The sequence below is a fragment of the Neolamprologus multifasciatus genome, chromosome 13, assembly GCF_963576455.1.
Source record: "Neolamprologus multifasciatus chromosome 13, fNeoMul1.2, whole genome shotgun sequence".
Classification (NCBI taxonomy): Eukaryota; Metazoa; Chordata; class Actinopteri; order Cichliformes; family Cichlidae; genus Neolamprologus; species Neolamprologus multifasciatus.
In genome coordinates this window covers 5,454,787-5,470,719 of record NC_140451.1, presented here as the reverse complement: position 1 = coordinate 5,470,719, position 15,933 = coordinate 5,454,787, and the positions used below count along the sequence as shown (strand labels likewise).

The following is a 15,933-nucleotide window of genomic DNA, read 5'->3' as shown; positions in this document are numbered from 1 at the left end:
ACAAGCAACAGGGGCGGGTAAAGGGTAAGAAAGAGCCGGTGTAGACAGCGCATCCGGTCCTGCAGCATGTCTGCGCTGGTCCAGTCGACTGCCATCTTCCCCGGTAGGGCACAAGCGTCGAAGGCGTTTGGAAAGGGAGGGGGGATCAGTGTGTGCATATCAGTGTATGTGTGTGTGTGTCCAGAGTTCAGCTGAGACAGTGTCCTTCGCCCCGCCAGGCTAAGTAAACAGTCTTCCAGCCAACCCAGGTGGCCTTGCATGGAATGGAAGGAACAGACAGGAACACAGTCGTTATCAGGGTGTTTTGTTCAGCTCCAGCCTTAAGGTGGCAGCTGGCGCCGAAGGGGCTACCTTACATACTTGATAATATTTATTTGAGAAAAAAGCCTTGGCAGCTTACCATTTTTTTTAAAAATCCATATTTTTTTAAGATGGAACAAGGAAAAGCAAGACAAATATATACGCTCACTGTCTTTAAGACTAGCTAAGAAGTAAATCATGCTAGAGAGAAAAAAGAAAAACTATTCTGTCTATGTAGATAGAACAAACTAATATAGAAAAAAGACACCTGTGCCTGTCATGTTGGACATCCTCCTTGAACAATCTTTGGATCCATGTTTTAAACTGTTTAGTAGGGGTAAGTTTATTTAATTAACTGATGGATTAGACTTGACTAAGAAAAAAAGTTGGAAATTCATGAATAAAAAAATCCCCACAAATCTAAAGCTTGTGTAGATCCATCCTGTAGCCCAGGTTCATAATACTGACATAAGACTGAATCTATACATTCAGTACATTACATAAATACGTCCCTTACATTTACTGGAGGGGCACGGGCAGTGATTGCATCCATTCAGTGGATGTTGTGTGATTGGCTGTTCAGAACCATATTATAACCAAATAAGCTGTCAATCAAATGCAGTAAAATATGACAAAAATAGATGTGTGTCTGTTTTGATTGCAACTAAAGGATCCCTGTCTCATGCTCTGCAAGAAGACTGTCTGGTTGGACAACTGTGGTATGTGGACACAAAGTGAACTTCTGTCTATATACTGCGCAGGTTTTGCTTCATGCTGCAACCAGTTTTGGCTAGGGAGATGACATAAATAGACATTCTTGTTTTCTTTTATGGACATTCTGTTGGCAATACTTAAAAAAGCAATGCTGATTGATATTATATGGTGAGAATGAAAAGGTCACCTGATCAATAACATTATTAATTACACTCAAATAAATTTCAGACTCTATGTGACTCGAACTGAGACATTAAGGACATTTTTATTTCTACTGAAAATCTGTTTAGCCTTATTCACGACTACCATTTCCTGTTTTCCTTAGTGGGAAAATAACAACCGACTGCTACCGAGGGCTCACCATGTAAGAGTGAAGGCTTTAGGGAACTGAACTGATGATGTCTGCTTTGTGACTCAGTTGTTTACAAGCTTTTTCCACAGTAAGAGAAGAGTGATGTATTGGGAGCTGTCAGCTGGCCTATAAAACTGTACATCAGAGAGAAAAGACAGCAAGAAGAAAAGCTTTTAACAAGTTCAGTGAAACACATTTAAGTTTTAATTTATGAATAAAAGAAATCCACTGATTTTTCAAATAATATAAGAACTGTATTATTTATCATGACCACTACAGTCAAATTATTTAAGTCTATGAATGACCTTTGAAATTTCTGGCTTTACAAAAATTAAACCTTGCAAGGCAGTTTTCAACTGCCATGAAACTAAGTACCTGACATCACACAGTTGTCAAACTGTTGCAATTTATTTCTGTATCAAGTTTAACATAGCCTTCACTCTGCCTTCAAAAAGGAAGCAAAAAGCATTTTCTCTCACCAGTCACTAGAAACCAACACATCCACCTGAAGTTGATGTAATTTTAAATCAAAACTGATGTGTAGCCATGACAATCCTTGCTTTCCTAGTGTTTTATGAGAGGCAAAGCAACTTAATAAAAAGTTCCTTTATTTGACCTTCAGCAGTCTAGCTTTATAAAAAACAACAACAACAGAAAACTGGCTACTCTTCACCACATAACAAGGCTTCAGAACACTCCAATCCATTCTTCCAACAGTTCTACTTAAGCTAAGCAGGGCAAATTAATGTGGAGCCACAGTCCTAATGTGTCCTTTGATGCATTGCCCATGAGGTAGTATTGTTACCCTCAATATAACAGTCATCTGTTAATGGAGTTGTAGGGGAGACCGGGGATAGTTGTAACATTTTTGACATTTCTGTCTGTAAATTAGAGCTCTTTTAAGGTAGTGGATTCAAAATGTAATGCAAAGTATTTACATGTCTCGGCTATTAAATAGTGCAGCTATTTTCTCTGCAGCACAATTACCCATTGCATGATATGGCCTCAAACACAAAGAGTGAAATGTTACAATTAACCCCATAGTCTGGGTTAGTTGTAACATATCCTGGGGTGAAATGTAACACAATGAAATAAGGGTACTAACAAAACATTAACATGTGATCTTTGTTTATTCAACACATGAATGCACTTAGAGCCATTTATGTAGCTGTGTGTGTGTGTGACAGAATGCAGAAATCTAGCTTTTGAACATATGTCAACCCCCCAAAAAAGACAAATTATGGAATTTTCTGCAACTGAATATTTCATTAATTTTGGTTGGTCTTCCTTGAGTTTGGCCTCATTGGCTCGGTGGGCATGGTAACCTACAACTCTTGCACCAATTTTGAACATAACAATGAAGCTGAAAAAATGTAGTTGTTCACCAGCATCGCAATTCCATTACTTTTTATCATGGCTTACCTTGGTGTGGTTTGCAAAGTGCTTCAGAAAGATGAGGAAATCTGTTTCTTGCACCCATCCTGATTTATTTCCACTACCAGTACTTCCTACTGGTCCATCTCTGACACAGTGGTCTGCATAATGTATGTGTGGGAACACAAACAGTGGAGGAATTGTGTTGCCAATGGCATTAACCGCATATACAAAAGCGACCAGTGAACCTCTCTGCTGATGTCGTTGCCCCAACTTGTTTAATATAAGTTAAAGTAATAGTGTGGTAAGTTGTAACATCTGTATTATTGTTACAACTGACCCAGACTGTTGCTGTTACAACTGACCCAGACTCCTATAGCCATGAACTAGCTAACATTACAGCCAATGGCTAAAACATTAGCACTAAAGACCTACACAGAATATATCCCCATAGACATACAAATAACATAATTTAAGTTTGATGAGTTTAACTGCAAAGCAGATAATGCTATTAGAAATTGAAATAAAGTAAAAAAAAACTTACTTTTTGGCATACAAATTACTTTTTTTCGTGTTAAATTGTCTGTGTTTGACAAAATGTGCTGATTTTTCACATGTGATAGCAGTTCTGAATTGGGCATGCACTGGATGAGTCACATCATTTGAAACTTAGCCCTGATTGGAGAAATTGGAAGTGTTACAACTGACCCACGTTACAACTATCCCCGGTCTCCCCTACTACATCTCACATTTAATTGAAATTGCTTTAAAATGACTTTTCCCTCCATGCCTATTGCCATGACACCTCTATCCTAATGTCTCAGTAAGAGAGCATCCCATCTCAACTGAGCTGTTTGCACATTATCTGTGGAGCTGTTGTCTTTTAAGAGAAGAGGTGTGTTATCAAAGTAAACAACATCATTTCATGACAATAGCAAGTAATGGCTTTGTTTGTTATTGTGAAAAAGGCCTTTTTAATTCATCTCCGTCCTTGTGTATGTGGTGTGTTGCAGTGATGGATTGTAACAATATGACAACTCAATCAAAGCAGGGCTGTGATAAAACCCACACAAATGGACAAAACTATCTCAAAGACCAACTCATAATCTAGAGTCACCCAGAGTTTTTTTTAAGGAAGAGATCTCTAACAGAACCAGGGATAAAGGGTTACGTCAGGTGAAAGAAACAAAAGGAAAAAGAAGAGCAAAGAGGCCACAAGGCTAAATGAATACAATTCAATTCAATTCAATTTTATTTATATAGCGCCAAATCACAACAAATGTCGCCTCAAGGCGCTTCATAGATACAGAGAAAAGCCCAACAATCATATGACCCCCTATGAGCAAGCACTTTGGCGACAGTGGGAAGGAAAAACTCCCTTTTAACAGGAAGAAACCTCCGGCAGAACCAGGCTCAGGGAGGGGCGGCCATCTGCTGCGACCGGTTGGGGTGAGAGAAGGAAGACAGGATAAAAGACATGCTGTGGAAGAGAGACAGAGGTTAATAACAGATACGATTCAATACAGAGAGGTCTGTTAACACATAGTGAGTGAGAAAGGTGACTGGAAAGGAAAAACTCAATGCATCATGGGAATCCCCCGGCAGCCTACATCTATTGCAGCATAACTAAGGGAGGATTCAGGGTCACCTGGTCCAGCCCTAACTATATGCTTTAGCAAAAAGGAAAGTTTTAAGCCTAATCTTAAAAGTAGAGATAGTGTCTGTCTCCCGAATCCAAACTGGAAGCTGGTTCCACAGAAGAGGGGCCTGAAAACTGAAGGCTCTCCCTCCCATTCTACTTTTAAATACTCTAGGAACAACAAGTAGGCCTGCAGAGCGAGAGCGAAGTGCTCTAATAGGGTGATATGGTACTACAAGGTCATTAAGATAAGATGGGGCCTGATTATTTAAGACCTTGTATGTGAGGAGCAGGATTTTGAATTCAATTCTGGATTTAACAGGAAGCCAATGAAGGGAAGCCAAAACAGGAGAAATATGCTCTCTCTTTCTAGTCCCTGTCAGTACTCTTGCTGCAGCATTTTGGATTAACTGAAGGCTTTTCAGTGAGTTTTTTGGACATCCTGATAATAATGAATTGCAGTAGTCCAGCCTGGAAGTAATAAATGCATGAACTAGTTTTTCAGCGTCACTCTGAGACAGGATATTTCTAATTTTAGAGATGTTGCGCAAATGGAAGAACGCAGTCTTACATATTTGTTTAATATGTGCGTTGAAGGACATTTCCTGGTCAAAAATGACTCCAAGGTTCCTCACAGTGTTACTGGAGGCCAAGGTAATGCCATCCAGAGTAAGAATCTGGTTAGATACCATATTTCTAAGCTTTTCAGCGCCGAGTACAATGACCTCAGTTTTATCTGAGTTAAGAAGCAGAAAGTTAGTGGCCATCCAAGTCTTTATGTCTTTAAGACATTCCTGCAGTTTAACTAATTGGTGTGTGTTATCTGGCTTCATGGACAGATAGAGCTGGGTGTCATCTGCATAGCAGTGAAAATGTATGCTATGTCTTCTAATGATGCTGCCTAGGGGAAGCATGTATAATGTAAACAGAATTGGTCCTAGCACTGAACCCTGTGGAACTCCATAATTAACCTCAGTGTGTGAAGAGGACTCTCCATTTACATGCACAAATTGGAGTCTATTAGATAGATATGATACAAACCACTGCAGTGCAATACCTGTAATACCTACAGCATGTTCTAATCGCTCTAATAGGATATTATGGTCAACAGTATCGAATGCTGCACTAAGGTCAAGAAGGACAAGCACAGAGATGAGTCCACTGTCAGAGGCCATAAGAAGATCATTTGTAACCTTCAATAAAGCTGTTTCTGTGCTGTGATGAACTCTGAAACCTGACTGAAACTCTTCAAATAAACCATTCCTCTGCAGATGATCTGTTAGCTGTTTGACAACTACTCTTTCAAGGATTTTTGATATGAAAGGAAGGTTGGAGATTGGCCTATAATTAGCTAAGACTGCTGGGTCTAGAGATGGCTTTTTGAGTAAAGGTTTAACTGCAGCCACCTTGAAGGCCTGTGGTACATAGCCGATTATTAGAGATAGGTTGATCATATATAAGATCGAAGAATTAATCAATGGCAGGACTTCTTTGAGCAGTTTTGTAGGAATGGGGTCTAAAAGACACGTTGATGGTTTGGAGGAAGTAATTATTGAAGTATAGAATACAGGGAAGCCTAGATAATAACTGCAGTTAGCACTCTAGACAACAGCTACTGACATTGTTGAATGTAATCTGCTGTTTTCCTTGCATAAACTCAGTGATCACATTGCAATAATGTTTTTCATTACAAATCACCAAACATGCCTTTGTTTCCCTAGCAGTGTGCTACAATCACCAGATTTCAGCTCATGTAGAGGAAGAAAAAGGTGGAGCCATCTTACAACGTTGGAGGAGTGAAGATACGGGCATGTCGATTTTTTAAATTATACAAAAAGATGAAGACGACATTAAAAACAGGAATCCAGGCACCAAACAGCTGTTAACACACAGCACTCACAAAAACAGCATTCTAACACAACGTTACAGTGATATTCAAGCTGAGTGTGTCGTTACCTAATCTTAAATATGTAACAAAAGCAGTGATGAGCAGTCATTGTGGCTTCCACTTCTACATGTATTTTTAAAGCAGTTGTGGTTGTGACTGTGTGGAACTTCTCTCTGCTTGGTAGTGAATAATTACCATGCAGATGTCAAATCTGTTAAATGTAAGCTGAGCAGTGAAAAATAATGTGACTGACATTAACATGGGGATTACTTTTTTGATAAACACACCAGCCTGGAAGGTAAAATTGTTTTTTTTTTGTTTTTATTGAAAATGGCTGATAGATAAACAGAGTGGTAAGAACAACTACAGATTCAGCGTGGCCCTTCATGTGAGCATGTCTCTCCAAATCCTGTCACACAATCACATGATGAGATAAGCTTTGATTACATCTACTTCAAAAGATACTGAGCTATTGACTGAGCTATTGTGCTCACTCAGTCAACACCTCGCCTTACTGCAGCTCTGAAATGCTGACTCTGAAACAGCCCATGAAATGGAATAATATTGGGTATCCACCTAACTCCTGACTTTAGATTATTAACACTCACCTTTGTTTTGATAATGAAGAATTTCTCAAACCGGAGAATTGCTGTTCTATACAAATCAAGACTAAGTACAATACTCAGGCTGGTGATGGATATGGATCTGTGTGCAATTAAAGAAATATGAGATTGTTATTTTGTGCACTTTGTTCATATGATTTAAATATTTGTTGTTTGAAACAGATCAACCCTGGACACAGTTGTTATGCACTTATACACTGTACAGTATTGGCCAGCAAGCTACAGTGATTTTTTATTCCATCTCCTGTGACTTAAGACTATGAATAAAACATTCAAGATAGAAGGAAACACAGAGGGCACAGCCTCTGATCCTCCCACAGGCCAGAGCAATGTAAAGGTTTTGACTTTTTAAAAGCATTAATTATTTTACTTGAGTGATTCTTTGTTTCTCTTTTCTTTTTCTCAGTGAGTGATTAAAGAAAATTGACCATGCATGTCTCACATGCATGGTCAACTTAGACTCACCAGTTTACCAAACATGCCTGTGTTTGGATTGTGGAAGAAGGTGGAGCACTTGGAAGACTGCAGGTAGGTACTTAACAGTACTATCATCAGACTGCATCATGGCTCCCAACGAAGAAATCAAACTGCATGAAATACAATAACAAAGGAAAATCATCATCTCTACTCATCTTGGTTTGTGTCAGTAATCGAATCACTTAACAATACACTAAGCTAATACGGGAGGGGAAAAGGAGGGAGGAACAACTAAGCTGTAGTGCCTCTTCACTTCACTGTGCAATACCTTTTGTGCAATACTTTTTGTTAATAGTCAACGGTGCAATAGACCTCAATACTTGAAATGTGCAATTCACCTGTATTTTTTTTTTATTCCTATTTATTCTATTTATCCCCTTCATATATTTTATTTATACATGTCTCTGTATTTATATATGTGTGTGTGTATATATAATATTCTGCTCACGCTCTGTAACTTCTGTCGGTGCTGTGCTTTTGGAAACCAAATTTCCCAGAGGAACCCACCCGAGGGATTAATAAAGTTTTATCTTATCTTAGCTAAAGTTATAGCTAATATAGTGATTATATATATAGTTATGGTGTAGAGTTGAGAGGGGTATCAATTTACATGTACGTAACGTAAGTCATGATGTAGATTTCCAGCTGAATCATAATTCAGGCATTAAGCACAGTCCCAGATAACCTGTATTAAACTTGCACCCTGTATTGGCTTTATGGGTTAAAGTTAGGCCAGCCTGGTGTGTTTCACCTCTGCCAATTTGGACCTCTCATGATCATATTGTTGCTTTTTTCAGTATTTTTAGTATTTTTTCAGTTGTCAGATTCAGCTGACATTGTTACAGCTGGAAAGGTGCAGAATGCTAACAGAATGCTAACTAAGCCTGTTAGCTTTACCTGATAACTTAGCACTTCACCCTCCCTTCCCTTCAGTCTTTTGTCAAAGTATTGAAAATCTCAGCACCTCGCCCTTTTAGGAAGCCCCCGGTTTCATCACATCATGCAACTAAATATCCACAACAATGGAGGAGAAACTTGTTGCCTTCTGTGGTGCCAGCATGTCATTTCAATACATTATGCAGTGTTAAGATCATACATATCTCTTTTTGATCAGACTGCTTCCTGCATCCTTTTAAAACCTTCTATTACCATGTTATTTTGGCACACATGCTCCACTACACCCCCACACACGGTTCAGTTTTTAATGTGCTAACTCACCCCAGGTATCATCTATTCTTCCTCTTGCCCTCAGGGAAGAGATATAAATCAACTCCAAAACCAACAATTAAAAAACTGCTTTTTCCTGCTTCCCCAGGAAAAGCGTAACCCCTCCACCTCTCCCTAAAAGCACAGCTGGATGTTGGATTTAAACATGTTGCTCTCATCTATTGTTCTATATTCTTATTTAGTGCTTATCTTTAGTTCGGTTTATTTATATTTTAGTCTTTTGGTTTTTCATTTCTCGCTGTTTAACAGTTTCCATGGTTTTTCACAGTTTTGTGACCACTGACAATAAATATCTATATGTCTTCTTATCTTTATAAGTTACCGCTTTTACACAATGAAATTGTGGGCTTTGTTTGTGCTCTTGGTTAAATGCAGGCAGCTTTTGCAGAGAAATGATGGATTTTTGACTGTTATGAAAATTGCATTGGCTATAAATCGGTTTTAGTAACCCTCTGGGACTCTCAAATTTGTCCTCACAGAGAAAAACCAGTCAGCATCCATCTTCCACAATAATCTATTTGCTCTACACTTTTTGTCCCTGTAATCTATGGGATTAACAAGATAACTAGCAGCTGCTCAGCTTTTGCTGCAAACAGCTCTACAATAAAGCAGGCCATCAGTAGAGAAAGAACTTAAAATGACCCCATGGCCAAGTCTAATAATAAAAAGTATTAATTTGCTCACCGATTGTTTGGTTTTTTTTGTTTGTTTTTTTTTTAAAGCAAAGCTAAGTTAGACAAAACACACAAGAAAAAAATTCACCAATCAGACATTTTGCAACTATATTGAATGCTGTTCCTGCCCTTTGTCTTTAATACATACCCAGAAACATTTGCACTGTATCCCTAAACCCGTCCTACATTGTCCAAAGGTCATATGTGAATTTCCACAGTTTACTCTGTGCAGAAAAGTAATTCATGCATGATTGAGACTTTTATTGCTTTTTAAAATTGTATTATTCTGTTTTAATTTAGAATCTCAAAAGTAGTGAAGATTCATTAAAGGGTTGTGGGGAAATTATGATGTGTTTCTAGTATTTCCTACTGAAGATGCAAAAGTAGGACTAGCTGTTGTATTTTTACCTTTTAATTTCATCCCACTCATTTAATGATGACTTGGGGTTACAGCTTTATCCCATAAAACTGGAGCTGTTAGTCAAGATGAAGATATATAAAATGCTAAGTGTGTCTAATTCTCTGTTACACTGCACAAGACTTTTAGAAAGCTTTTAGAAGGCATGATATGAGCACATTCTCATATCATGCCTGATCCTTCTGCCTTCACTATGGCACAAGACACTTTAACACCCCACTCACACAATGTTCATTCTCAGATTTCGAACTGTAAATTTCCAGATTGTTTTATTTTATTTTATTTATATAATGTATATAACTCACTCACTTACTGCGCATAATGTCCTCTTTGTATATATTCACTCACTTTATACAATGTTCTTTCTCTTTTTTCACAGTCGAGTAGCGTATCAGGTCACATTTCACTACACGTTGTACTTGTATAACTATGCACATGACAAATAAAGAATCTTGAATACAGAAGAATAGACCATGTGGTTTTTATCATAGTAGCCTGTGAGAATAATTTCTGAGTTTGCACATAATATTATGCACATAATTGTGAAGCCAAAACAACTCTGCCCCTTCTGAGCATGGACACTGGACATATGGGATGTCCTGTGGCGTCTGAAACCAGGACACTGGCAGCAGATCCTGTCGGTGCTTTGGGTTACAGAATGGAGCTACAGTGAATCAGGCTTGTTATGGTGAATCTTGTGGATGCTTAGTTTGATTGGCATATGCGAGGGTGAGAGGTCTTGATTTTTTTCGTTGTATTCCTCAAGCCATTTCTGACCAGCTGATGGAGTGTCTGAATTGGTCTGGATGGGTGGTGCATGTCAATCTAAATCTAACCTAATTCAGAGTCAGTCATAAACCAAATTTTAAAGACCAGACAACTGACTCTACTCTATCCTTTTTAAATGTATGCACCCATTTGTGCTCATTTGTAAATCATTAAATTTTAGGACCTTGGTTAGAAACCTTTGATTATGTTTAACTCACAATAAAATAAAGTAATTTAGTGTTTTCCATGAAGTGATGGAAATACAATATGTGTGTAATTGTATTACTTATGCTGTGGGGATATACATTTGTAGGGGGCAGAAGACCAGAGGCAGGTTACCATTACATAAATAGTTATATTTTAGTCTGAAAGCTGAAAAGGTAAAGGTGAAGATTCATTATTTTTCTAAGAAATGAATTTAAGCAAGTGTAATGCCTTCTTACTGATGGACACACAGCTTTTTCTGTGTCTGTATCTTGTGATATCTCGTGATTCTAGACAGAAGTTCTTCTGTCACAGGAGCTTTTCTACCTGTAATGTTGTCTCAAGAGTCACATGCCTCTGTTGACTACATGTCTTTTCAACACCTCGCTGTTATGGCCTGAGGTGAAGGAGACACAGTGAGAGAGAAAACTGAGACAATAAGGCCTATCCCCAAAACAAAGAAGCAAAAAAGAAGGGGCCATTCTACTGTTGACTCTCTTGCATCTACCTCAGTGGGGAATCTAGTCAGAGGTTGCTAATGCCGTGTTCACACATGCGCCTGCATTCTGTTGTCTCCTGCTGTTTGTGTTGCATACACAGGAAGCTGGGGACAAATCCCACAGTCAGGAAACAGTGGGACAGGGTATGAGTTGCTGAGTAACAGTGAGCGGTTTTCTGCTTGAATCTTACAATTCAATAACATGATGCACACATTACTAAAACTTCCACGAACACAGGCTACTCAACAGAGCATCCCTAGTAGGAAGAGAGAGTGTTGCCATGGTAATGCACAGGGAAGCGGTCAGCCAAAGCCCTAAAGGTGGACCTCCCTGAAAAGATGCATATATGCATTCCCACAGAGACTCAGCTTCTTGTGGCAAAAACACAGACAATAAATCTTCTCCTGTCCTTTACAGGACAACATCATGAAAACATCAATTAGTTATATTGCTGCTCTACATTGCATGTTATAACGGTGTACCACAGCATAAATCAATTCTTATCAAGAAATATAAAAGTGTAACCATTACATTAGAATACAGTAGAACAGACACATATAAAAACATTGAACATGGGTTAGTTGGTATCTAAATAAAAGGCTGCATAATGCAAGTTTCTCTTTGTATTATTTTCTTCAGTCAGAAAGACTTACACCAGAATTTGTTAATCCTGTGACTTAAATGTGTTTCTTTATTGGGACAGCCTGAGCCTGTGGGTTTTCATTTGGGTTCTATTGGTCTTCAATTGTAACTTACATCTGGACTGAGTTTAGCTTTTGCTTTGCAAATCAGTGACTCTAAAATGACTCTATTATTAAGTATCTAGCCTGTAACCTCACAGTACCATGAATAGCAACTTCAAGAACGCATGCTGAAGACTTTAACAATTTCCACAGTAGCTGCAGAAACAAAAACTCATTCTCTTTTAAATTCCCATTTTGCATAACACAAGCTTTTCTTGGTGCCTCCCCATCCACTGATCTCTGGCTCACATTCATTGCCAACACCCGTCACCACTTTATGTTAAGGTGTGAATGAAACATGTCTGCCAGGGTGAAACTAACACCACTCATTTCCAAAACAAAGGAAAGTTTGCAAAGTTGCATTTGTCATGTGAATCCTCATCAACGAGAGGCCACAAAGACCCAGCACAGAGGGCCAAATGGGAAATTGCATTACATTAGATAAGCTATACTAACTTCTGTGGTGAGATTTAGTATGCAGTCGTGTTACACTGGTTTCATTTGCAGACTGATAATGCAGAGTTTAGAATTCAACACATGGCTTTCCAGCTCAGATAGGGTCATCCTATACACTTGAAGAGAAATTCAAAGAGCAAACTATCCACAACCAAATGTGCAGTGTGTCAATGATGTTTTTGTTAATAACTAAAAAATATTTTCTAAAAAGCTCATCACTGCAAAAGACTGAAAGTTTACACTTACACTTAAAAGTTGATGCTAAATTTAGTACTTTCTACACTGTGATGAAACACATCAGTGTTAGTGTTAATGTTGATATTTCTACCAAAATCTATCAACCTATGTCATGGAATGACCTTTTAATGAAAGACTAGCATCCCTCTATCTGCTCTTAAATTAAAATCTACCTCAATGTTTTAAACGAGCACAGACAGAGTCTGCCTCAGTTCCCAGATATTTACTGTTGTGAAAAGAAAATAGTTGCTGTACCTATTCTTGTCTGACACAGAGCAGTCCAGGCTCTTCTATGTTGAATTGTTGTTGTTATGTGACGTGCCAAATGTTTTGCAGCTGGCTCACTCTGGGAAAATATCTGTTATCACACAGTGTTATGTCCTGTTTTACATAATACATACAAAAATAACATCCACAGTGATTTCAATATATTTTATTGAAAACTAAAATGAGAAGAAAATTGTGAAAGTGTTAAGATTTATTATATAACCATTATTGCCAAAAAAAACTTTAAACATCAAATCTGTATCATTACAAAAATTATGATCATTACAATTTTGGCATAGCAATAATAATTCAACATTTAATCACACTTAGCTTATTGCAAACTAGACTGGGAAACTGCCCATTAACCACAGTCGCTGTAATGGCAGCTAAGGTGTCTTCAATGACCTCCTCAACCCCTCTTTTTATTTTTGTGTATTTTTGGTCACTTTGGAAAAGTCACCAAATTTCAGGCTAAAAGAATGACATTTAGAGCATTTTTATTGCTCTCAAATTTCTTAACTGAGAAAGTAAAACTTAACTTGAACAGCATGTAAGGGTCACCTGAATGCCAAAAGGTCAGAGACATATTTTTTTTATACTGTGGCTGATGAGATGCTCAAAGTCTTTGTGATTTTATTTTGAAGTTACCAAGAAGCCTTTATTTTATCTGTGGCCTAGCGTTGAATTTCTTTCTGTATTTGGTAACATGGCAGCTCCAGCTACTCAGATTTAATTCACTAAAGAGCAGGTAGCTTTGAGTATATTATAGCTTGCACTAACTTTGTATTCAAATAGTGCATGGTGTATTGTACCACATTTAGCAACTTATTTTAACCTAGTAACAGTGAAAACATGTTGCTCTCCTGTTTTGTTTGCTTCATTTATAAGTATGTCAGAAATATCAGTAGTTTGACTCACACATTATTTTTAATTTCTTTCATGTGATCAAATATTAAATGACTTTTGAAATGTAACCCCTCTATATTTCTATGCATTTTTAAAGACTTCAATTTTAACACTGTTTATATCCTGGCCTTCAGGAGTGGGCCCTTCACTCCAAAAGACCTGAGTCCCAGGCTGTACCTGCTGCGGAGACTCAGGTCTTTTGGAGTGGAGGGCCCACTCCTGAAGACCTTCTATGACTCTGTGGTGGCCTCAACCATCTTTTATGGTGTGGTCTGCTGGGGTGGCAACATCTCTGTCGGGGACAGGAAGAGACTGAACAGGCTGATCTGCAGGGCCAGCTCTGTTCTAGGATGCCCTCTGGACCCAGTGGAGGTGGTGAGTGACAGGAGAATGGCGGCTAAGCTGTCATCCCTGTTGGACAACATCTCCCACCCCATGCAGGAGACTCGGACAGCACTGAGCAGCTCCTTCAGTGGCTGCAGCACCCGCTATGTGGGACTAAGAGATTTCGCAGGTCTTTCCTCCCCACTGCTGTCAGACTCCACAACAAAGACTTTTGCAGCTGATCAAACACACACAAACCCACACATGTGCAATAAGACAAAGTGCAATACTCTTTTTCTGACAAAGTTTAACTTTCACTCAGTTGTATATAGCATTTGTATTCTATTTTTATCTGATTGTATATATTATTTTATTTTATTCTATTGTATATAGTATTTTATTTTATTCTGTTCTATTCTGTACAGTTGTGTATCGTATCTTATTCTTATTGTATTCCAGTGTTCTCTAATTTTTGCTATATAACTTTGCACTGTCCACTTTCTGCTGTGACAAAACAAATTTCCCACGTGTGGGACTAATAAAGGTTATCTCATCTTCTTTTAAAGGGTCCTGAAAGCCACAACTACAACACTCTATTACTAAAGAACCTAACCAGTAGCAGTCACACTGTATGTGTGTGTATGGCACTGGTTTTAGTGAATGTGTTTTGAACAAAATAGGAGATCCAGTCCAGCTGTGAATTACAGGTGATTTCTCCATCAATACAGCAGCCAATTTTGAAGTAAATCAGATAAACAGTAATAGCTTGCACAGGCTCCTCATTCATGGGTGTTTATGATATATTTTTCTAACCTTTTCTTAGCATTTTTTTTATTCTGGTGCAGCGGTTGTCCAGTTGTAAAACCTCACATCAAATTTTTTTTTTTCCTTTCGGACTTTGATAAGGTTTATGACCAAAGCCGATGATGAATTTATTTGTCACGAAGGCGTCACAGTCAGTCCTTTGCTACACTAACGTTCATTTCAGGGGAACGTGGAGGCTTTTGCAACCTTGTGTTTCTTACCTCTTAAAACCTCAAACTTGAGGTGAAGTTAAATTTTAGTTAGAAATTCAAATGCAAATTTTAAAAAGTGTTCCGCTTAAGTTGCTCAGATGCAACTTAAAAGGTACTGCACTCACTATTTTAATTAGAATCCAACAATTATGTTACACTTTTTTGTGACATTATAAAATAAGCATTAAAAACAGCTCAACACAGCAATCAACCAATGAATCCATTGAATTCAGAGCTGCACTTGGACTACAGGAGACAAAGAGACAAAAAAGGCAGAATGTTAAGTATACCACACTAAAACTTTGGAAGTGTTCACAGACATGTCTCTGTGTAGTTATAAGATGAACTTGGTCAAGGTGAGAGGAAAACCCCAGTTTGAGGAAGAATCCTAAACATTGTAGCATCTCTACAAGACTTCTAATGAGGGGGGAAACTGCTGAGTCCTCTTTCTCACACTGTCACTTTATGCTGCTCCCATCTCAATTTCCTCTCTGCAGCATTAAATGACATTACCAAAATACAGTATCTGTTCATGACTGCAAATAGCTGGGAGCAAGTTTTGTGCTTTTGGGGGGAGTATTTGACCAAAATTAGGTTTATTGATGAGTGTGTGTGTATGGGGGGGGGGGGGGGGGGGGGGGAATCACATGCACCAGCAATCGCAAAGGTATCAGCTTGTCATTTTGGAATAATACGATAAAAAAGTTTTTTTACTGGAGATTGCAAATAATTTGGTTTTTCCTAAGTAAAAGTACATAAAATTGAAGCATATAAGTGAAGTATATAAAATTAACTAAAACTGAGTGAGTTACTCAGAAACCCAGTG

At 38.2% G+C, this 15,933-nt stretch overlaps 1 long non-coding RNA gene across 1 annotated transcript; it reads right to left on the bottom strand.

Annotated features, from left to right (window-relative positions):
* Nucleotides 1-159: 159 nt before the first annotated feature.
* LOC146504916 (uncharacterized) lies at nucleotides 160-7,565 on the bottom strand. The gene is made up of 2 exons (XR_014877665.1): nucleotides 7,356-7,565; nucleotides 160-1,500 (listed from the first exon to the last, which is right to left on the bottom strand). It is a non-coding gene; the product is annotated as an uncharacterized LOC146504916 (long non-coding RNA).
* Nucleotides 7,566-15,933: the final 8,368 nt, after the last annotated feature.